Consider the following 911-nt stretch of genomic DNA (forward strand, 5'->3'; position numbering starts at 1 on the left):
TTATGGGATCGGGCCGTTCGCCTCGGCGGCAGCACGCGTAATATTTGACAAGAAACCAGTGTATCCGTGCGTTTTCTGATTTGAATTGTGACGATCTATCTGGTAGGGACCATTTTATATATCCTCCGGTTGAGGAGGTAACTCATAATCGAGAGCTTGTGTCTATTGTTCAGAGGAGGATCGTACCACGTGATTGAATTTGTTTACACTGTTTACTTACCATGCCTCATACTTGTTTACTTTTGTTGTACTCGATTTATTGGACCACTAGTAAATGTCGATGTCGATCCCTCCTCACTACTTCTCCGGGGTTAGGCTAGATATTTACTGGGTACCCCCGTTGATTTACGTATTCATGCTACACTTCTGCACTTCTTGCGCAGGCATATATATTTTTGGTGGTCTTTTGGGCGCAGAGGCGCAGTTATCGCGAGAACTTTGCGATGAGCTGCATCCCATGTTACGATCCGCAACATATAGAGTCTCCATCAGAACTATTTACATTTTTCCGTCTAACTTGTATTCTGGACAAATGTTGTATTATTATTGTACCTTCCAGTAGATGTTCATGCACTTGTAACATCGGGTTTTGGGGATTCCTAATGGATGTTTATTTTTGTAGTTCACATAATTAATATTATTTTACCTTGTAATTTATATTTTATACAGAAATTGGTAAATAAAAAAAATCACGAGCATAATTTCACTCTCTTTATTTAATGGGATTTATGATTTCAAAAATAATAAAATGAGTAATTAAGTTGATAATTCACCGTTGGTAGGGGTGTTCAAAACCTATCCGAAACAGAAAACCGAACCGAAATCGAAGGTTAATGGCTTATTGGTATCGGGTTAACGGTTTAACGGACGAGGAACATATTGAAATCTTTTTATTAACGGCTTATCGGTTT

The sequence above is a fragment of the Nicotiana attenuata genome, unplaced genomic scaffold (genome assembly GCF_001879085.1).
Source record: "Nicotiana attenuata strain UT unplaced genomic scaffold, NIATTr2, whole genome shotgun sequence".
Lineage (NCBI taxonomy): Eukaryota > Viridiplantae > Streptophyta > Magnoliopsida > Solanales > Solanaceae > Nicotiana > Nicotiana attenuata.